The 23,095-nt window shown below is 45.5% G+C and overlaps 1 long non-coding RNA gene across 1 annotated transcript; it reads left to right on the top strand.

Moving 5' to 3' along the window:
• Positions 1 to 1,123: 1,123 nt before the first annotated feature.
• Positions 1,124 to 21,690, top strand: LOC134738893 (uncharacterized). The gene is made up of 5 exons (XR_010125125.1): positions 1,124 to 1,496; positions 1,587 to 1,656; positions 4,117 to 4,237; positions 7,544 to 7,775; positions 20,429 to 21,690. It is a non-coding gene; the product is annotated as an uncharacterized LOC134738893 (long non-coding RNA).
• The last annotated feature ends 1,405 nt before the right edge of the window (positions 21,691 to 23,095 follow it).

Raw genomic sequence — 23,095 nt, 5'->3', positions numbered from 1 at the left:
GATTCCTTTATTTATCGATGCTTCTGGAATATTAAATATCGCAGAAAAATAGGCCCAAATGGTATTACCAAAATTGTGGTGTAATAAATATTACATTTAGGCAAGGAATGCTTTTAACACACATGCACACAATTTAATTCTGTATAATTATTGCCGACACTGTCAAATCTTCAATTTGAGGTCTTTCCTGGTTAAAAAAAAAAAAAAGCTGGGCTGAATGGATGTTGTGGTCCTGGCCATGGCAAGGGGGACTTGGGGCCATGCATTCCCATTCCTCTATATCAGATTAGTAGCAAAGCAGCTCAGGAAAGCACTTTGCCTGAGGACCCAGAATCAGGGGGTGTCACAGTAGCACTGGGCTTCCAGGACGCCATACACGTTTGTCATTAATTTATACTCCATTAATTTGGAATCTGCAGTGGAATCAAGGGTGGATGCATTAATTCTGCCCTCTCCCAATACACACACACACACACGCACACACACACACACTCTCAGGACCAGGGCTTTTTCTTAAGCCATCTGATAGTCTAAATGATTTGTGAAAAGCAGGTTTCAGTTAGGAACAACGTCAGTTCCATTGCCCATGGAAATGGATTTCTCTGCCCCAGCTCATCAAAATCCATTCCTTTCTGCTCTTAAAGCAGGCCCTGGGATCACCTCCCTGAATGCCTTGATACACCCTGTCCAACTGCCAGGGAGAGAGCCCCAGTGAAATTTTAGGGCCACGGACTCTGTCATCCTAGTCTGGTTTCAGCCTCGATGGAGGGGGGTGTGAAGGCCTGCTGCCTGCAGAGGCTTCTGCAGCCTTTCTACAGGATCTGGGCAGTCTCTTGGCCGCTCTGAAACCCAACGTCCACATCCAGAGCTCCGTGAACAATGCGGGGCAGAGCACTGAAGCCCTCTGGCAGCACCCTTTCCACTGCCTTGTGGCCAGGTGGGCCCACGGCAGCCTCCGAGGGTGCTGGACTCACCTGACGACGGCTTCTTTTATTGTCTTCCCTTCTGCCTGCTTGCTGGGCTCCAGCCTCCCCAAGTTCCCTCATGCACATGTCCGGGCCTGCCCAATCCCTGGGCACCTCCTCAGCTGGTCCTGCAGAGGCTCCAACCCTGTTGGGGCTGCATTTCCCCTGTTCGTGCTGCCCGCCCGCTGGCTAATTCTGATTATTTCTCCTTCTCCTTGCTCACTTGGGTGCCTTTATTCCTGATCGTGCATTTTCTCTGGACTCAGGATTAAAAAAACCCACGCTGCTAATATCCTTGTCAGCCTTTTCCTGAATCATTGCTGTGCAGCTCCAGGGAGCCACGGGCCAGTGCCTTCTGACTGGCAGACTCTGTCCCTGGGCCTTCCTGTCCTTGGGGTCCTGGAGCTCTCTGTCTGAGCATCCTTGGCCACTGAAGCAACACCCAGAGGCCTGCATCCTCTGAGAAATGCCAGCCAGGGTTGCAGATGGAGCCAAGAATTGAAAATCTGGCCAAGTCTTTCTATGTCACAGGTGATTTCTCTCAAGCACCAGATAATTTTTAAATCTTGAAGTGCTTTTCTCCACGTGATCTCATTTGCTGTTATTGTCCCTGTTTTACAGATGAGCAAGCTGAACCTCAGAGGGCTTAGTGATGTGCTTGAGGCACAGCTACCAAGGATCAATGACTGAGGTATGGGGGAAATAATCATTTCTATCTGAGATGAGGAAACTGAGGCTCACGTTGCTCAAAGGGCTTGTCCCAAATCATACAGCAGTAAGAGGTGGTGATAGAAGTGGGTTTCAGGCACTGCAGCCTCCAGGCCAGAGGTACAGAATCAAGCTCTGTTGCCCACACCAGCCCTGGTCACAGGGGCAGTGCCCAACTCTGGACAGGGGTCTGTTCTGCATTATGCATAAAAAATCAGGGCAGTCCAGCAGGGGAACACCCACCAGGCAGTACTCAAGAGCCCCAAGTCCAGGAGTCAGAGGTGTCCAGGGGCTGTCCTGGTTACCCCCATCTCCTCCTATGAACACAGGGCTTGGTGTTTATATTTCAGGGGAAGAGGCTGGTTAACTCCTCAGCCCATCGTGCTGCTTGGCCTGTCTCAAACTGCTCTGGGGACGACAGAATAAATATGACTGGGTGGTAACAGGGGTTTCCACACATTCTGGTTCAGGTCCAGCCCATGAGAGACTCAGGAGGAAGGTTCCATGTAGCAAATGCCCCTTCTTCCAGGCAGCCCTTCCTGACTCTTCAAGACAGAGCAGACCCTTCCTTCCTGGTCCCCCAGAACCTACTTCTGTGAATCATGACATTCCCACTGACAGAACCAACTGTTCCACCATCATCCTTCACCTCAGCTGAGTCATAGGCATAAAGACCTCCACGGGTCCATAGATGCTAGTCCTGGGACCAGCCATGGTCACTCATACACATGCCCACCCAACCTCATCCTCACAGAGAGATACAACTGCAGAGAGACACTGTCCCACACATCACTCTCAGATGCTGTGTGGGCACATACGTGCACATGCACACACACACACACACACACCCCCCTGCAGACAAGCACAGACCCACTTAGAGATAAAGTCTGTCCATGTCTATGCATAGACAGGCATCTGCTTCCCTACACCCGGTATTCTGTGTGTCCTCCTTAGAACAGAGGCCACGGCTGATGGCATGGCCTATGGGGATTTGGGATTTGGCTTGCTCAGGTCTGAAGCTTCTTGGGTGGCAAGCTCTAATGCTGGGAACTTCTTTCTGGTCTGGTAGCCTGTTCCAGCTGGGGCCTCTCTTTGCTCTCTCTTCCCAGACAGCCCAGCCGCAACTATCTCTAGGTAGAATCTGCCCGCATGCACTCCCAATCAGATAAGCATCCTTCTTTTAGGCCCCCGGGGCCCTGTCACCACCAGCCTTGCCACCTCGGCACTTTCTCAATGACTCACAGAGGTCAGCTATTGCTCACTTGGGGATTTTTTTCCCCTTCTCCTCTGACGCTCTGCTTTCCCTGAGAACAAATACCTGTCCCTGGGGCTCAATGGGTCAACTGGCTAAAAGAGGAAGGATAGGTCAGGGTCCCTGCTGACATCTGGCTTGTGCCCTTCCACAAAGGTACTGTGAGTCCTAAGAGTGGGGCACAGTGATGGAGCACGGATCCTGGAGTCTGACTGGCTTGAGCTTAAACCCCAGCTCTGTCCTCTCTCAGCTGTGTCACTTTGGACTGCCACTTGACCTATGCAAGCCTCGATTTCTGCTTCTGTAAAGTGAGCATGGCCATTTGAATCTTGTAGGATTGCTGAGAGGCTTAGATGAGGTTAAACACATGTAAAAAATACTTAAATGACGAGTGCTCAAAAAATGTAACTGAATAAGAATGACTATTATGGCAACTGAAGTGTAATTGAATTGTTGTTACAGCAATTGCCCTACCCCTATGTTCACGGCCTCTTAGGCCCTGTGAGACTCAGACAAGGTCTGGGCAGTGATTCAAAGAAGGTACAGCCTCTAGCCTTCAGCAGAGGAGGCAAGTGAAAGGCTGGCAAGGGCCTGGGCCTCTCTTGCAAAGCAAGAAAGAGCTGGGATGGGAAACAGCTCCCTTTACTGACGTGGGCTGTCTCTAGGCTACCTGTCACCAGTCAGTTACTGCCTGTAAAGCCCAGGGGATCACTCTTTTTCTATGAAACCAGGAGGGAGAAAACTCATGGATAAGGAGGGCTACCTAAATAAGAGCTTCATCTGCACTGATCATTTTCACATATATTATCCCATTTAATCTCAAAACAATTCAGCAAGGAGGAATTATTACAATGAAGGAGGCTGAGGCTCAGAACAATAACATGGCCTGTAAGTGACAGGGCTGGGGCTTGAACCCTCAGTATCTGACTTCACATGATGGGTTGTTCCCCAGCGTCCTGGCCACCTTTAGAAAGTGAACAGCAGAAAAAGTGAACAGAATGGAAATGATGAAACCAGCTTCCTTGTCCTCAGAGGCAAGATGCTGAACAAATCCATCATGTAAGCAATACTTACAGCGAATCTTACTCCACAGAACAATTTAGACAAAGACCTAGTTTGTGCAGCTGAATATGAAATATGGCTTGTGTCTTAAGACATTTGTATAAAAAGACTATTTCTTTACTGTCACAGCCTCAAAACCACCTCTTCTGAGAGTACTGCTTTCTTACCCGAGGATGGCCCATCAGGGTGATCTGGAAGGCAGAAGATGGGAGTTTTTCTGTGAACTCACTGTGGTGGGGGTGGTCCTTGGGTAAGTTTCATTCTGTTTGCACCCCAGTTTCCTCTTCTATAAAAGGACATGGTTTTCTGGGGTGATTTCTCTGGGTAACTTCTAATTTCCCCTAAACCATGGCTATGTTCTCCAATGCAGAACTCATATGAGATCAACAAAGTATGTTTTTCCAACTTATGAATTTCTTTACTAGAAAATCCAATGAAGGCAGACCACTTAAATAGCATTTGGTTAATGCATTTAGAAAATCTAAGAATAAATTCACATTGGGTATAGAGGCCTAGGTATAAATGGCTGCCCCCTGTCTGACTCTATGACCATCAGAAAAGAAGAACTTTTGGTTTCTGAAGCCTATGTCCTTGTCATTGATTTAAGTCCTGGCTCTCCTCCATTTAGAGAAGGCAGCAAGGTTCCTGGCCCGAGGTGAACTATCCACCTTTATCCCTGTCTGAGGTGACTGAAAACTTTTGCAGGATTCTTCCTTCTTCCAGAAACAGAAGCACTGGGGGTGGGGAGGACATGGGCAGCAGGTTTGGCCCCCTGGCTGTCCCATGGGGGCTGCTGCTAAGGAAGACACAGGCCTAGAAGTGGATTCTTATGGCACCTTCTTTTGTGGGGGGGCCACGGGAAGGAAGGGCGTCAGCATCTGGCTACTGCTGCCAGCAAATCTGTGTGTTGACAGAGTTGCTCCCACATGTGTCCTTTTAAACGCTGATCCCTGCTCGGGATTCGAGTTGACTGACTCCGTTTGCCAAATGCAAAGGCATTAACCTTACAATTGGGTAATCTAATAAAAAGGATCAATGGTCTGATTCGGTGCTTATGGAATCATTTACTGCAAGTGAGAGCAATTGAGCCAGGATGAGCAGCGTTGGGGAGCCCAGAGGATGGCTTCAGGCAGCCATCCCCGCTGACTTCCCCAGGCGAGGCCCACTCTGCCTAGAGGGGCTGGGCCGAGTGGTCAAGGGAATGAGGAGGGTGTTATTCATTCATTACTGCCACTTTAATCACTTAGAAGTTCAATTAAGTATAAATCATTAGTGGTATTTCAAGTTACTTTATCCAGGCCTGTGCGTAACACACTTGACTGGCGGTGGGGAGCTTTCTGTGACTAGATTTAGCGTGCGACTGAACAAGGCAGTCATATGGGTTTTTCTGCTATGAAATTGATAAATGAAGCGGGCATTCGAGGTACAGCAGTAATTTCTGTGGTGCAGTCAAGTGCTCGCTCCCTTGTCTCCTCTAGCAATGAGGGCATGGGCCCCTTTAATATGGCAGCTTTCCCCTGGGGGTCCAAAGGCCAGGCTGGACTGCAGGCCTAGGGTTTATTTCCTTGCAGAAGTTCCCAGAGTGAGCCCTGGTTCATTAGTAGGAATATACCTGGGAAGGAAAAAAAAAATAAAAGGAGAAGGGGAAAAAGAAGGTTCTCTTACCCTCGTTCACCAGCGCTGATGCTGTCATGATTTTTTTCAGAGTAGCAAGCAGGTAGTGCTGGAAGGGCAGAATCGGGCTATCTCGGCAGCTCGTTCCGACTTCCCAAGGATGCAGTTGTCCCCAGTGGCCAGCATCCCTGTCTGGAAAGCATATTTTCTCCTAATCGGTTTTACAGCTCTTTTAAAGTAATATGTCAGATCATTTTCCCCATATACATAGTTAATGAAAGTAACCCTACAAATTCATTTTAAATAGATGGAAGTTGTTATAACCCTGATCCAGAATTTATTACGTTCATTACAATCTTGCTGAAGTAGGTAATGTAATGGACTATTACTTTTATTATCTTTTTAATCCCTCAGAATTATTAGGAACTGACTAATATTTGGCATCACCCTGTTCATGTTTAAACAGAAATTGATACTTTAATTCGTCTAATAAATGATGGGGGCACTTTGAGTGGAAACAAAAGCCTGATGGGATTTATCTCGATCAGTCCCAAAGACTTTTAAGTGGGACTCAGGGGTCTGAATGCAATTATTTCCAGGCAGGATATCTTCATCAAGTACTCAGAAAGGACAGAGGAGCAGAGATGGCGATAGTGACAGAGAGACCCAGACGGACTCTCTTGTCAGACAGCAACAACAAGGCAGAAAAGAGAAAGAGAGAGAAATTCCACTCATACATTCACATGTGAATTCTGATTCACAAAAAATCAGAGTTCAAGCTCTGATTTGGGCTGATAACTCCAGCAATGAGCTCTATGTATCTTTTCCTTCTTGCCCTTCATCTTCCCTTCCCCTCCTCCCCAGATTAAAAAGATTTTTTTCTTTATAACCATCCCTCTGTTAGTAATCAGCTTTATGGCTAAGAATTCTCAAGTGCTCTAGAATTCGTGCGTTGCCGAGACAAATGATTGGGCCACATTCTCCTAGTGAGGAGTGGAGACCCTGTTTGCTCCTTAAAAAATAATGATGGTTGCTCAATTTGCAAATTACCAAATCTCACTGTGCGATGGGAGGGGGCGGGAGGGGGCATACTGTTGTGTCTATTCCAGAAGAGGCCGTGTTTACCCTCTAGAACTCTGTTTCCTGCCAGGCGGGTGACAGGTAGGATTTAGGAGGAATTGATCTCTTGCACTTTCTAGCTTTTATAAGGCAAAATGCAAAGCTGGTTACTAAAAGAAATTTATTTTTTAAATAATAAAAATCTATTAGTTCTAACAGGATGAGAGGAATAAAGTACTTCCCTTTCTGGTTTGATAATAAAAGACATTCGGGAAAGGAAAAGCTGTCATCTTGAAAGGCAAGAGTGTGTTTTCTAACAAAGAAAGCTTCCAGTTAGCAAAGTCATTAATTAGCACAGAGAAGCTCATTAGAATTTAAAGCTGCTTTACTGTGTAGTGTGGCTTTGCTCTTTCTAAATGCTCGGGGTTTCCAAAGCAAGAAAAGTATTGATTAAATTGACTCAGCATGAAATGTGTCCCATTTGTGCCGACCCATAAAGAGGTGGGCTTCTCGGCTTTCCTAGCAGAAGAACCTGCCAGGTGTCCTGTGAGCTGGGCCCAGGTGGGTGGGCTGGGGACAGCATCCTGCCTGCCTGTACGCTTACTTACTTTGAGGGACCGACTGACTGCCCATCATTCGGCAAAAACCCGTTTTGATCAATGGGGGGGAAACCTGCCCTTAGTTAAGTTTATTCCCGATGCCTTACAAATCTGATTTTGTAAATGCTGATTGCATTCGTCAACGCTGAGTTGACAAGGGCTACACGTCATTTGGGGCTTGATAAAGAGACTAAGAGGCAGCTTCTCAGCATGTTTATTTTTAATAGACATAAAAAATGAAAACAAAAACAGGCTTTCTCACTCCTTGGAACTCTCGTTGACAGAAAAGTACTGAGTACACAGAAGTGGCGACGGGCAAATGGAGATCCTGGAAAAGGAGGTTTTCTACCAAAATATCCTTGTGAACATGAGGACAGCTTCCAAACTGAGAAAGAGTGGGCTCGAGAAAGCTCTAACGCTTCTTCCCCTGACACGAAGTGCTTCGTGCAGTGTTTGGCATCAACATGTCGGAGCCGTGGCAACGTTCTCTGTGCATCCCCGCTTGGGCGTCATTTTGTGAGTACGACAAACCCCATCAATTCTTACCTCATCTATTAGAAATGCAGCATTGTGAATGGAAGCAATGTTTTCTGGGGCGCATCACTGGAAATGAAAACTCCTTCATTTTTCTATATCTTTACTGAATAGACCTAACCCTTCCCTTCAGCTTCACTGGATGTGGATGGCCATAAAATACTCTCATGTAGACTATCAAGAGAGAAAGAATGTTGCTTTAAAAGCCAGTTAGAAAATATTCACAACATATGTAGCAAAGGGCTAATGTTCTTCCTATAAAAAGAACTCTTTCAAATGGATAAGAAAGATATTAAGATCTCAAAAGATAAATGAGAAAAGGGTATGAAAAATAATTTGCAAAAGAAATTCAAGTAGCTAATATTTAGTGAACACTTACTATATGCCAGGTATAATTTACATGGGATTTCTCATTCATTCTTTACAAAGACCCTATGAGTTAGGTGTTATTATTCTCATCCCTATTAAAAGATGAGAAAAAAAAATAAAGCTTTGAGAAGTTAAATAATCATCCCAAGATCACGCATATTGTAAGTGAGGGGCCAGGATTCAAAATCACTCAGCTTAATCTAGCAGGCAGGGGCTCCTAACTGCTTTGCTGTAACCACACAAATCCACAGATACAATTGTAAAATAAGGTTTTTTTTTTTTTTTTTAAAGTTCATGCTTACTAGTAAACTAAAATATGTTAATTGAAAACAATCAGAAAAATTTCGTTATCAGAATAACAATAAAAAATGTTAATATTCGGCTGGGCGTGGTGGCTCATGCTTGTAACCTCAGTGCTTTAGGAGGCCGAGGCAGGCAGATCACTTGGGGCCAGGCGTCCAAGACCAGCCTGGCCAACATGGTGAAACCCTATCTCTACTAAAAATACAAAAGTTAGCCAGGTGTGGTGGCATGAGCATGTAATCCCAGCTGCTAGGGTGGCTGAGGCATGAGAATCACTTGAACCTGGGAAGCAGAGGTTGCAGTGAGCTGAGATCGTACCACTGCATTGCAGCTTGGGTGATGAAATGAGACTCTGTCTCAAAAAAAAAAAAAAGGTTGGAACAGATATTCTTAAATATGAATTACAGTTTGACAATATCTATCAAGAGTCTTAAAAATGTACAAGTCATTTGACGCAGTAATGCTATTGTAAATAATTTATCCCAAAGGAATAGAAATGTAAGCAAAGGTTTAGGCACACAAGTTTGTGCCTGCGGACACTAAATGCTCCCACATGAAGGGAGTGGTTAAGAACCTTATGGTCCACCCATTCAACAATATTGGTAACAATAAAAATGATGTTAAAGAGTTTCTAATAACATGGGAAATGCTTATGCCAGGAGATAAAAGCAAGATATAAAATTCCATGAATAACATAAACTGTGTAAAATATGGTTAGAAATAAGAACGGGAGAAAAGGAGCAAAAAAATGTAAACCAGGAGGTGTTCTCTGTGCAATGGGATTATGTGTGACTACGTCTTTTTGTAATAAACATTTTCTGAATTTTCCATGGTAAACATGTTTTATTTATCATTGATGTGGGGCAGCGGAGAAGAAATCCTTTATGACTTTTAGAAGTCGACGTCTTAACTTGAATCTCAGACCTAATGGGAATGAACCATGGGACCCCAAAGTACTAAATTAACCTAAGACACTGGGCGTATTTGTTCTCTGAATTAGCCCAGGATGCCCAAAGATAGCCCTATGTGTTCTTCAACTCTCTGAGCCTTCCCCTCCTCTGTAACGTGCCTACTCCTGGGGTTATTGTGAGATTACAATGTGGGTAAAGGCCTTAGAACAGTCCCAAAGTGTAGGCATTCAAAAGATATAAATGGTAATAATAAAGTAATACACTAATTACGGTCACTGCAGCTGTTGTTTTGTTAGTAGGAAGGAAGAGTTGAGCATCTCGCAGGCACCAGGAAGTGTGTACAGACTGGCTTGTCCTGAGAGTGCTAAAAGCATCTTTTACTGACACAGTTCCAGTCCTAGATCTGAGCTCTTGGTGCCACCCAGTCTTTTGTCTGCTGCTGCATAGGCAAAGAGGTGTTCTTCGGGTTCGGATGTGTGCAGACTTACAGGTAGACCCTCCTTCAGCCTGCCACATCCTGGGCACTTTCTTGGGGCCAGGGACTGTGCTGAACCTTTTCATATATGGATTTTCCCACCTGTAACTTTGAGAAGCAGGTTTCGTTAGCATTTCTGCTTTATGGCTCAGAGACTACTAGACATCAGTATCATGGGTCACAAAGCCAGAAAGTGGCAAAGCTGGAATCAGAACCTATGTTGATCTGAATTCAGAGATGTCAGAGATGAAGAGCAATAATGGCTGAGAACACAGGTTCTAGAATCAGAAAGACCTGGAGTTTGGACTATCTGTATGGCTTTGAGCAAGTAATAAAAGTGCCTCAGTTTTCTCATCTATAAGATGGGACTTGAGAGCTTGTATGTTGCACCATTATTTTACGAAACACTAAAAAACAGTCAAATCATTGCCAATGAAACCATGACATAATACTTTCTTATCACTTAGAATTTTATTTTCATGCTTATGAAAAGAACTTTCAGGTTTATTTAAACATAGATGTTTGTCACAAGACCTTTGTATACATATATGAAAAGGAAAATATAAGTGAAATAATTTGTTTAAGGTATTCCTAAAACTTCCTCATATTCAGAGACTAACTCAGCATTGTCAATGTCCATGTTTTTCAACAGATTATCATCTGCTGTCACATTGTAGGCGTTTGTGATAGCATTTCTTTAAAAACCACTCCTCTATTGTCCTCAGGATTTTAAGCTGCAAATACTTGTTCCACAAGTTTTGATGTGTGTTCCCAGATATGACAATGACATCAAGACTGCTGCCAGGCTGATAGTGATTTTAAAAAGCATCTCAATTTCAGAGGTGTTAAAATGGGAAAAAGAAAATGTATGTCTTAGAATTGATGAAATACAGTAGCTACCATATAGCGTTGTTAGGAGAATTAAATGAGGTCATGCTGGTAAAGAACTTAGACATTAGACTGGACACAGAGTAAATGTTCAATATCATCATCATCATCATCATCTTTATTATATTGCTATTATGTTCTGTTCTCTGAGATGTATTGGATATATATGCAGCTCTGTAGGCTCTGTCTCAGAATTCTGAGCCAACATGCAGTGCCAAGACATTGGACCCTGAACCACTGGGGTCCTTGCAATGGCTGGATGAGATTGCATCACCTTGCAATGGTGATGGATGAGACACTGGACCCTGGGGTAGAGCCTGCCCCCTCTCCTTCTCTGTCTCCCTCTCTCTGCCTGCTTTGCGAACCTTCTCTCTCTCCCCCTGCCTCTCCCTCCTTTACTTATTTCTCTCCTCCTTCTCCTTATCTCTGCCTCCCTTTCCACCCCCTCTCCAGCTCTTCTGCAAATAAATGGCCCTGTCACTCTGGCTTTCTTGTAGGTTTAGAGTGAATGGAAGTGTCTTTTTGAAAAGCTTGTTCCGTCTGACATTCCTTACCAGCTCAGGAGCAGGGTCCTTTGCACTCCCCTCTCTTCTGCTCAAAGATCTACTTATTTAGTTAACAATTTACAGGGCTGCCACTAGGCCTTGAGAGCTCCACCCCACAGCAGAGGCAGCTGGGCTGTGCCCTCTGGAGGAGGCCTATTGGCAGGCTTGGAGGGATGCTTCTGTCCTGCCTCTAGTGGTTGTAGGCAAACTGGCTTAGGACCTGCCTAAAAAGAAACCATTTATTCCCATTTATGATTCTTTAAAAAAGAAGTTCGCAGCTTTTATGATAAGCCTTATATATGCATTTAATGACATTAAAGTATTTGATTATGTGCATTAAGAAGAGGTCTGAGAGCTCTCTGGTGTCCTTAGTTTTAAGTGTATTTTAACTGCCTACGATGAAAGGAACAAGACAAAAAACGAGCTGTGGCAGCATCCTCATAAATTCTGAGCCATAATTGACATACTTTTGTTGGCACCAGGAATGGTCCAGGCAGGTAGACACAGAGAAGAGGAACAACAGAATTTCCACTTTCTCACTGGCCTGAGTACCAGAGGGAAAGCAAGATCAGCCATCCCTGCAATATTTTCTCTTCAACCAGCATCTCAGCCAAGGATGAGCAGGGACTGGGACTGACATGAACTGAAGATCCCACTTTGTACCCAGCCTGTGCCAGGTCCTTTACAATTATTTCTGTGTTTCATCTCCAGATGCAGGTGTCTTTAGCCCCATTTTCCGGATGAAGAAGCTGAGCCTCTGAAAGTAAAATGACTTGCTCCAAGTTGGCAAATGTCAGACCTATTATCTAAAAACAAGTCTTTCTGATCCTGGGGCTTCAGCCCTTTGCACAGGCACTGGATCCGGAGCTCCAAGTGACACACATTTGGGGAATAGTTAATAGACAAAGAGAAGGGAATAGGTACTGAGGCCAGGGAAGCATAGGCCTTTACAGAAAAGCTTCTTCCTCCCGTTCTCCAGGCCCCAGCCCCTTGGAGGCATGCATTGCAGTGGAAATGGAATCAGGACAGAAACAGCCACTTGAAATGAACTGCGCCCAGACAGGCTGCCATGGTGGCGTGATTGATACTGGAGCATGTAGGTGTAATGAAACTGATGCTGGCTTCTCTGCACCTGTGATTTATTGAGGACAAATTTAAGATGAGAAAGGGCCCCATACCAGGAGCTGCATCTTCCCCTCCAAGGGAGGGTGGTCATCCATCACCAGCCATTGCAAGGGCCCCTTGCAAGCGGCTCATCAGACGAGCCAATAGTCTCTTTGTTGGGGTTCCTAACAAGTGTTGGATCAGCAAAAGTCTATTTATGCTGGTGGACCTTTCAGGACCAATTTGTAGTGGGTCACTGATTCTGCTGGGGTATTATCTTCTTTACTACTCGGGCCAGTTGGGGAACGCAGCAAAGATTAATGGTTTTGGCTGCTGACTTGCCGCGGCAATCTACTGCTTCTGGACCAAAGATTAAGTTTTTTTGTGTTTTACCAGAAAGGGCCCAACTCGTGTACGAGATGCACTTTGATTTACTGACTTGCTTATGGAGAAAGGAGTCGTGGAAATGTACCTGGCTGTGGTAAAATTTTGGCAGATGGCTGTGAGGTCTGGCATCCATGTTGTTCCTTATCCCAAGGACCCAGACAGGGAATGGGCGGCTCCTGAGGCCAGTGTGGGTCCTGTGGCCCTGGGGTCTGTGGACTGAGGAAGCTGACTTTGAGCTCACACAATGTCTTTGCTTTGCCTGGCACCCAGCAGCTGCCTCTGAATTCATAGAGGCAGGCAGCACCCTAAACTTTATTATGTAAAAATTATGTTATGGAAAAAAATAGTTACAGCTTTTCCTTTTTATTGTGAAGATAGCATATACTCTTATAACACATTTTAGAAAAAAAATTCAAGAAGCAAATAAAACTACACATAAGCCAACTGCACAGTGATAGGACTATTAATATTTTGGCTACATTTTAATCTAGAATTTTCACAGTGCACAAATATATGCATGTTACTTTACACTATTAAATATATACCGGATTTTTGTGGGATTTTTTTTGCTATATGATTGTATCATCCACTTTTTACAATGAACATTGTACCATAAGCTTATTTTAATAAGCCATCCTTTTTTTTTTCTTCTAAAGTTGGGTTTGCTGCAAAATCTCCAATGCCAAAGGTCTGTTCCTTTATTCAGCAAACATTTGCTGTGTGCTTCTCTGGATCAGACGCTGTGCTGGGATCACAGAGCTGAGTCAGACACAGCACTCCTGAAGTGCAGCTGCTGGAATCAGCTCACGGGGCTATGCATGTGCCCTGAGGGGTGCTTCTGACATGCATTTCTTAGAAGGGCCCAGGACACTGCACATAGTTTGGAGGCAGGGGCCTGATACCACTGACCCCTTCCAGGTCCCTGTAGAATCACAGTTCCAGAGGAGGAATTACGCATTTTGTTCTGCAGGAGAGGGATCTGCTATTGGCTTTGGATACACCAGCTTAGCTTTTTAGAGTGAATCGAGATCTGAGGGCTAAACTTTTCTGCAGGGGCAACAGCAGCCCATCTTGGAAAACTGAAGAAAGAGCCCAGTATCCCCCAAGGGACTAGCCACCCAGGGCAGTTGCAGAAACTTCCAGGGAGATAGTAAGAAATGCCAAAAAGAATGTGGCCTTGGGACTCCAACAGATCTGAGTTTGAATCTCCTAGCTGATGACCTTGAGCAAGTTGTCTTTCTGAGAGCTTCATTTTCCTTATCTGAAAAATGGGGCTTTTCCTCCACCAGCTACTGGGCTCTTGTGTGTGTTCACCATGCGGAAAGTCCCACGTGAAGAGCTGGTGCTCAGCCCGGGCCAGGCCCATTTTCCGGATGCTGTGCTGACTCAAACAGATGGATGGGCTCTAATTGTTCCAACAACACGTCTGAGTTTCGCAGGGCCTTTCCTTGGGAGCCTTTGTCTCAGGGCCATAAATCACTGGGCAACTGTCCCCACGGTTGGCTACGACTTCCTTTCCCTGACTGAGGCCGGCTGAGGGAGGGAGGGCTGAGCTGAGCACAAGCCTGCTTTTCACCATTGGTTTTTAAATCTCTAATTGGGAGTATTACTTACTCAGCGATTCCAATGGTTCCCTTTGTAGCAGCCTCTTCTCTGCCCCAGGGCCGCCTTCTTCCCTTCCTCTCCACCCTAGTCCCAAATTAAAATTCTTTAAGGAAATAGAACATTTTCTCTATTGCTCTAACATGCACACACACTTCCCCCATACCTGTCTTGATAACTGGTGGAGCATTTGTCATCTGGCCTGAGGCCTCTGTGTCTATGTGACATGTTCCGTGTAAGGGAGAGACATTTCTCTTGGTTCAAGAGCAGCAGTTAACAGCCCCAGCTGTCCCCCAGCCTGTGAGTCTCGCTCCCCACTCTGCTGTAGCTATTGTATACTGAACACTCCTGAAAATCCCTGCCTCCTTTCTGCCCCAGGACATTTTCTCTTGCCTTTCTTTTTGCCTGAACGCCCTTCCCTGGGCTCTTTACATGGCTGTCTCCTTTTCATCATTCAAGTCTCAGCTTAAATGTTATAGAGAAACCTTCCCCGACCGTCTCTCACTCCAGAACAAGTCTTGTTTGCCCATGTTAAACTTCTTGATGGTATGCAATCCACTTCCTACCTCAGACTTTTCAGGGTTTGTGAAGCTGTATCTGCGTAATGGCAGATTTAACAAGCATTTGACTCTCCTGCCTTCACTGTAAGTGCCAGAAGGACAGGATGATAACCTTTGTATTCTCAGTTTCTGGTACATTGTAGGCTGTCAACAAACAGGTGTGTTGACTGCACCATGAACCGATGGATGGATGATGGATGAATGAATTGGAGAGTGAGTGAGTGAATAAACAAATGAATTCCAGAGTGGTGTGCAAAGGCTTATTTTCCCTCAGGTGACCTGAGAATGCATGAGGGGCTGAGTGCCTTCCCAGTCCCATCTCTGTGGGGCCAAACCTCACTCACTACCAATGTTTCTGAAACCCATACCTACAACTCTTCATACTTAGCGATCTGCCTTCATCCTCTGCCCTCCTTTTTAGTTTAAACTTTTTATTATGACATTTTCCAAACATACAGAAGAAGAGAAAATCACTATAAACCTGCATGCACCCTTGACCCCCACCCTCTTGCTGGAGTATTTAAAATAAATCACAGACATCATCTCATTTCATGTATAAACATTTTAGGAGGTATTGTTAGTAGATGAGGACTTACAATTTCTTTTAACATAACCACAATATCATTATCACACCTAACCCAGTGAAAAAACCAATTCATTTAATATTTGGTAGAGATTCAAATATTTCTAATTGTCTCAAAACCTCCTTTTTACATTTAGTTTGAGTCAGGCTGTAAACATTGCATTAGACTGATATGTCTCTTAAGCTTCTTTATAACAGTCCTCCCTTTTTCTCACATTTAAAAATGTGATTTATTTCTCTTTTCTAAATGCCATTTGTTTCTTGATGAATTTTGGTCATTCTCCTGTAGATTGTTTCACATTCCAGATTCAGCTGAGCGCCTCCTTGTGGTGTTGTTTAACGTGTTCCTCCATCCCCTGTGTTTCCTGGAAATCAGTAGTTTGATCCAGAGGCCTGATCAGAGTTGTATTCGATTTTTGGCTAGAAGCCTTTGTAGATGGTGTTGTGATGGTTCTTGTTGTATCACATGCTAATGTTTAGTTGTCTCTCCTTTAACAATGTTAAAATTGATCTGCGGCTCACCCTGCCCTAATTAACTCCCACCTCCCTTCTCTATTTCCATTGCTATATGAACTTGTTTTGCAAAACAAGTCAGTGGAGAGCATTGATCATATTGAGCAGAAGTGGGAGCAGCAAGGTCTGATGGCAAATGCACTAGCAGAGAGCATAGGGACCAGGTAAGAGGGTTAATATCTTTGCATTTCAGTTTTCTTGAGTGTAAGATGGGGCTAATAATAGTAGCTTTGAGAACTAATATATGGGAGAAATGTTTGACACATAATCATCAACCCTCAACACTAAGTGCTTAATGTGTATCTACTCACTTAATCCTCCCAACAATCCAATGAGGTAAATGCTACTATTAGTCCCATTGTACATGTGAAGAAGAAAAGACAGAAGGGTTAGGCAACTTGCCCAAGGCCATACAGGTAGTAAATGACAGAGCTGGGATTTGAACCCAGGGAGTCAGGCTCCAGAGCCTGTGCTCTTAAACACAGTGCTGTGTAACATCTACCAAGTCAATGAGGAGCTCCTGGTTTTTCTCCATGCAAGATGCTTGTCAAGTCCTTACCAGGAATGGGTACCTGTTAATTCTCACCTTAAGATATGTGCAGGGGTGGAGTAAGGCAGTCCCCAGTGGCTGGAGGGGTTACTGTGCTTTATTCTGAGTTTTTTTACAAAGTCATATTGTCCTCCACCCCCAACTGCTGTTGGATGGGCCAGAGCCAGCTTCATAAGCTCACATGCTGGAGAAGGGTTTGGGGAACATAAGGTCTCACCCCCATTTGGGAAGGATTCATGTCTCCAGAAAAACTCTCTGAAGCCCAATGAGGTTAAGTGACTTGCCCAAGATCACACAGTAAGTTTGCCAATGAGCTATGGTTACAACTCCAGACTTTCTCAAGCTTTGGGTGATTGGGTCTGGATACCTGGGTCCTTCCATGCTTGGTTAGAGGGAGTTGTACGTCTACTCCCCATTCCCAGATCCTCTGAGTCATTTTGGCCAGAACTCCTCTGGTGGTACAAAGGGACAAACCTGCCTGCTGAGGTTGTGCAGCCATTCAGGGCTTGCCTGGCATATCACCAGATGTTCCCTTCTTGGTCACTATTGCAGATGTCTGGGCCTGCTGATCTCACGCTTCCAAAGGCATTCTGGAAATAGCCCTTTCCTCTCCCCTGGCTTCAATCTTGAAGCAAAATCAAATAAAGGTGCAGAGCAAGAATTCGAACTCAGTTCTTCTGACTCCAAGTTTAGAAGGCCAGAAGTAAAGTAAGTCCATGATCACTGATGCCAGGGCATCTGCCATAACTACAGCTGCACCTTCCAGATGGGAAAGTGAGGCTAAGAGAGGGGTGGTAATTTAATGCACTCACATAGCCTTACCTACAGCGTGGGCTGCTGCAAAGGGGTCAGGTGGTTCCTTTTGTGACCCAGGAGGTTCAGGGAGTGGTCTCCTGTTGGGTTGCATGTACATCCTGGACTGGAGAGTGCCTGGTGAGCTCAGGGTGCCAGAACTGGGGCTGGAGGGGTTTCTGAGCCTAGGAAAACAGCCTATGGTCTGTGGGTCCAGCTTGTCTGATTACAAAGTCCAAGACAATAATTGAAGGTGGCTTTGGGTTCCCTGAGTAGGATCTGGCGCCGACGCCTGGTGGCTCTGTTGGCGCCTTGAGCCCTGAGCATTCACTAATGGACTGTGGCTGATCCCAAGACTGATTGGCAGCCGGCCCCAAGGTCCTCAAGGGAAACCTGGAAACTGTGGTCTCCAGCGTGGAGACATTCTCCCTTCTGGGAGCCACAAGGGGTAGGGGGGAGCTTGCAGAAGGCCTAAGGCAGAAGTCCTTCTGAGCCTATGGGATGATCCCTCTCTTCCCAAACACTGGGGTAGAATACGAGGTGAGGTTCCCACACAGTGAAATACGGAAAGCTGTCAAAATACCGACTGCTCATTTCATCTCCTTGCTGCTTCCCTGCCCCACTCTCCTGGGCTGGCCAGCACTATAGCCCCCCACCCCTGTCCAAGCAATAGTGGAGACAGTAAGAGTGCCCAAAGGTTTTCTAAAATAGCACATAGGGATGGGAGTGGTCTCAAGACAAGGGGGAAAACCTTTCTCAGGCAAGCCAGGCTACCATCATTCCCAGAACAGAGGAGAGAGAAATTAACCCTTCTGGAGAGCTCAGAAGACTGAGGGCTTTCCTGCTGTCTGGGAAGGGCTTTCCAGATCAGGGCACAGCACAAACAAAAGCAGAGAGGCATAAGCTTGCAAGAAACAGCACAGGAGAACTGGAAGGTAGAGTGTTAGTGAAGGGAGGATAGAGGGGCAGGCCTTGAAAGCACTGTAAAAATCTCAGACTTTACCTGGTGGCAGTAGGGATCCATTGAATGTTTTAAAGGGAGGGCAGAGGAGAGGAACCTGGAATCTTTTCACAGTCATGGCTCTCTTATGCCTGATTAGTCAGGGCAAAAGGCAAATACAAAACGGATGCATCTGACCTTTTTCTAGGACACCCAATATTTATGCGCTTTGTGCATCACCCAAATTTTATTCATTTACCAAAAGAGTGTGAAAAAGGCACTTTAGGAAACTGCTATAAATCCAGTGCAAGTCACCATGGTAACCTGATTAGCAGCTAAATTAAGTTCATGATTAAGAAGAAATAAATAAAAATAACTCTCCTCCTTGGCTGGGGCTACCCACTGTGCCACTGACAGCCAAGCAGATGCTGAGGCTTTGGGAAGCAAGGGTATAAGCCTGGGCCTGGCCCCCAAGAGAAGTTGAGGCGAGGGTGGGAGGTGTTATCTGCTGCAGAGAAGTGAGAAGCTCAATTGTTAACACTGCCTGGGGGTTAGTGAGGCCCCTGGCAACCAAGCCAGGGAATGCAGGCTGCACATCTGAAGGCTAAAGCATGGCTTTCATGACAACAACCCATGCTCTCTAAGGGTGTCTTCCTGATGCCCCTGGGACATGTTTCTTTGTCCAAGCACCAGGTGCATGTATTGCTGTCTCTCCAGTGCTATGCCCTCCCGTGCTGGGTGCTGACATGACTCAGACCTGGTTTTGGTCCTAGAGAGGCTGAGTTTGGTGGTGGACACAGATATAACAGATGCTCTGGGCAAAGTGTCTATATAAGGTGCTGTGGAAACATGGGCCAGCCAGCAGGAAGGCTTCCTGGAGGAGGTAATGCCCAAGAGAAAAGCACATGTGTGGCTGCTGGAGAGTGCCTATTTCAGGTGAGCATTCTGGGCCATCTGCTTGGGGCTGACTGGCAGACCAGCCTGGAATGAGCTGGCATCAGCCCTGATGAGATCAGAAAAGCCTTCTTGGGGGTTGTGCTGAAACACATCCCAGGGCCCATAAGCAGGAGAGATGGGTGCAAAGAGAAATGAGCCTCCCACTTACCCTTTCCAAGCCTCCTCCTGGCCACAGCAGTCCAGAGAAATAGTTAGAGTCAAACAGCCTTTGAATCTTTCCCCTGTCACTTGTCACTTGTGGCCTCTGGCAAGGGACTTAATTTATTTAAGCCTCAGCCTACAAAATGGGGTAATAATGAAAATAGTACCTGTCTGTTAAGGTTATTGTGAAGGACTAAGTGAGATGATGCAATCTAAATATAATCCAGTCCCTCACATGTAGAAAACACACAATAAGATGTTTGCTGGGCTAATTTCATTACCTGGGGAAGTCTGCCGTGACTGGGTGGCATGATCCTGGTTGCAACTTTCCTAGAGCAGTGCTGCAGTCTGAGACTCTTCCTTCCACATCCTCCTTCCTTCCCCCTCTCCTTTCACAGGGACGAGACCAAAATCACGGTCTGAAGGCTCTCGCTGCCTCCTCTTGCCCTCTCTTCCTTTATACTTCACAGATGTGTCCCCCAATCAACCTCTTACACATAGAATCCTGTTTTGGCTTCTGCTTCTCAGAAGACCCCAAATGACATAGAAGGTCTTGGAGAAGAGTCCAACAGGTGGGTGGTAGAAGAGGTAGAATGGAGCCCCAGCAGCAGGTCACAGAGGTGTCTATGGGGGGGGTGGGGTGCAGGCCTTCAAGGACTCTGGTGAAGAAATGCCCAGTCTCTTTTCGTGCCCTGCCCTCAAATGTGGGTGTGTGTTCCTGCGTGTGCACAGTCCCCGAGCATGCTCTCTTGTTGCGTTGGCCATAATGTAGTGAAAAAGATCTGTTTCCATCAGAAGAGGATGAGCACTCAGCCCTGAGGAAGTCCTTGGGCATAGTAGATGCTCAGTCAAAAACAAACAAACAAACAACCCCAAACCCTGAAAAACTGAGCACTACTGGGACCTGTACCAACCTTAAGTTTTGCTTTGGACCAATTTTGTTTTCATTTCCTGGTGCTTTGAATTGCATCATGTTAGATTATTTAACCTTTTTAACCCTTTGTTTTTGTGACAGAGACATATATTCACAGACACGTGTACATCTTTATGCCCACACAGAAGGGTAATAGCAGCCTTGCTTCAGAGGCCACACCTTCCAGGAAACCCTTCAGCCTGCCCTGTCTTAGCTGATCCCTCTGCCATCCCCTTGCAGAAGGAGCTTGGAGTCTCTCAGCTCAGCTGGACTAGATGAATCTTCTCAGGGTCATCTTCTCCCACCTCTGGCTCCCAGTTCGTTCCCCCAATCTCTCCCTCCCTGCTCTGTGAGATCAGGGAAGCTGCAAATCCAACCCTTACATCAAAAGGGAACTTGAAAAATACTTGGAGCAAAAACTGCTAACTGTGCATCCTTGCTGTATGCTGGTGCTGATATTAAATCAGGAAATGGCACTGAACAGCCGCTCCAAACACAGAAACAGGGGTTGTCAACACAGCAACCAAAAGCAATCTCTAACGGGCAGAGGTGAAAGGGACCTGGCACAGGGCCGGGAGGGGGGCTGCAACCCAGGAAAGAATTCCTGAGCTGAGTGTGTCTGTGCCACCTCTCCAGTGTCCAGAATGAAGCCTGGATCTCAGTCCCTGGTATGGAACGCACCTTGTCTCCATGAGGGATGAAAGATAATTAAGCATGTTGCTTAAATACCTTTGAAATTCTCCTTTTTATTTCCATACATGTTTACCGAGCACCTACTATGTGCCTGACGGTCCAATAAAAAAGATGCCTTCCCATATGGAGATGACCTTCTAGCCCTCAGGACAGAACTCTGACCCTTTGACACGGCATTCAAGGTCCTTCGAGTGTTGGCTCCTGCAGAAGCCTTCATCTCTGTTTCCAGCCTCCCTGAAATAGCTCCCCAAGGGCACGAGGCAGTACCTTTGCTCCATGCCTTTGCTTGGACTAGTCCTACCACCAGCTCTTCCTGCATTTCTGTGTTTGGCAAATTTCTGCTCAGCCTCCAAAGCCTTAACCAAGTGTCACCTTTTCTCTGCAGCATTTTCTGCCACCCTCCCCATTTCTTCCAATAGAACCAGGGATCATTTACTTGGTATCCAGCAGCACTGTGGACATACTGCCATCACAACACCTTTCATGTCACAATGGCAAGGTTTGCACCGTCCTGGAGGAGAGGAAAGAAGCCATATTCATCCCTGAACCCTCATCTCCCAGCACTGGTTGTAAAATTGAAACAAAAATGAAAACCCTTGATGAAATTCATTGTTGGTGTGGCTATGGGGAAACAGGTTTTCCATTTCTGATAGTAAATGAAATAGGTACCATCTTGTTAGAGGCTAATTTGACATTATTAACACTGAAAATGCACACATCTTTCAACCCAGCAATTTTATTTCTTGCTTTCTAGAGGAATGTTTGCCCATGTGCAGAAAGGCGCATGTAAAAAGCTGAGTTGCAGCATTGTTTGCAATAGTAAAAGATTTGAAATTGCTTAAATGTCCACCAATATGGCCTGGATAAAAAACTATAGGGCATCCATTGGATAGAATGCTATGCATTAGTTAAAAAGAAGTAGATTTCCATGTATTGACCAAGCATTTGCTGAGTAAAAATCAAAAGCAAGCTGTAGCTCTAGACATAGATGTTAAAATTACATTGCTGCATTTTTTCACGATGAGAATGTGATCTTCTGTAATTTGTTTTAAAAAGAGATTGAATGACCACAGCAGCTCCTGGCTAAATGGAGACTGGGCTTTGACACAGCCAATTAGCATTATTTCCTCTACCACTCCCAGGCAGCAGGTCCCAGGGCAGTGGGAGGGTGCCATCTACTTCCCCTGTACCTGAGAAGTTTGCTATCCATGTGGTGATGAGCATGTAGTGAGAAGCTGGAATTCTGGGCCCTTGAAGAGCATCCAGACAAAGGAGGAAGAAAGCGAAAGCAGGGAGGCCCATGGGGTGGGATAACTCAAATCATGCAGATTTCTTGAGTTGGTCCTTGGCCTCAGGAGGAAGAAGGAAGGACTGGTTCAGGAATGACTGTTAACTAAGGGAGAGGAGGGGGCTGGGGGGTGTGCAGAAAAGGCCTGACAATTCAGAGACCTCACACTGTAAGGAAGATCAGCCTTTGCCTATTTATTAATTTCATTTATTCATTCATTTATTCCACACTTGTAATTGAGTTCCTCCTGGTATGGGCATTGCACTGGCTACTGAGGACACACAGACAACTCCACCTCCTGGAGACTTCCTCTGGGAGCTCATGATCAAATTTCATCTAGTTTCTCAGAGTGTGTTTCTTGGACTCTGGGCATCAGAATCACCCAGAGAACTTATTAAAATGCAAATTCTTGGGCTCTACTCAGACCTATAAAATCAGACTGTGGCTCACGAATTTGTGTTTGTAACCCATTTTCTCAAGTGTAAAACATTTGGACTAGCTGACTATATCATTTCCTTGAATGTCCCTGTGTTATTTCCTAAGGCCTCTCCCAAATCTGAGGTCTACCCTGATCCAGGTTGAAGAAAGATGGGATGGAGGTACAAGCTTTGCCCTATGACTTCAGTGTGTAGGATTTCCCTAGAATGACAAGGACCTTGTCCTTGCTAATAGGCTTTTCACCCCACTCCCTTGCCTAGGTACATCCAAGTCCCTCCAAGGCCTGGGAAGATCCATAGAACATGTCTTCTAAGTTCTTCAGAAACAAGAGATTGACTCATTGTAAGCAG

This window comes from Pongo pygmaeus, chromosome 21 (genome assembly GCF_028885625.2).
Source record: "Pongo pygmaeus isolate AG05252 chromosome 21, NHGRI_mPonPyg2-v2.0_pri, whole genome shotgun sequence".
Taxonomy (NCBI): Eukaryota; Metazoa; Chordata; class Mammalia; order Primates; family Hominidae; genus Pongo; species Pongo pygmaeus.
This window is presented reverse-complemented; position numbering and strand designations above follow the sequence as displayed.